Source organism: Bison bison, unplaced genomic scaffold (assembly GCF_000754665.1).
Source record: "Bison bison bison isolate TAMUID 2011002044 unplaced genomic scaffold, Bison_UMD1.0 scf7180017864480, whole genome shotgun sequence".
NCBI classification, from domain to species: Eukaryota; Metazoa; Chordata; class Mammalia; order Artiodactyla; family Bovidae; genus Bison; species Bison bison.
The window spans coordinates 2,246,103-2,246,637 of NW_011495040.1; positions in this window are offsets into that span (position 1 = coordinate 2,246,103).

Below are 535 nucleotides of genomic sequence, written 5' to 3' on the forward strand. Positions count from 1 at the left end.
GAGGAACCAGAGATCAAATTGCCAACATCTGCTGGATCATGGAAAAAGCAAGAGAGTTCCAGAGAAACATCTATTTCTGCTTTCTTGACTATGCCAAGGCCTTTGACTGTGTGGATCACAATAAACTGTGGAAAATTCTGAAAGAGATGGGAGTACCAGACCACCTGACCTGCCACTTGAGAAACCTGTATGAAAGTCAGGAAGCAAAAATTAGAACTGGACATGGAACAACAGACTGGTTCCAAATAGGAAAAGGAGTACATCAAGGCTGTATATTGTCACCCTGCTTCTTTAACGTACATGGGGAGTACATCATGAGACACGCTGGGCTGCAAGAAGCACAAGCTGGAATCAAGATTGCTGGGAGAAATATCAATAACCTCAGACATGCAGATGACACCACCCTTATGGCAGAAAGTGAAGAGGAACTAAAGAGCCTCTTGATGAAAGTGAAAGAGGAGAGTGAAACAGTTGGCTTAAAGCTCAACATTCAGAAAATGAAGATCATGGCATCTGGTCCCATCACTTCATGGGA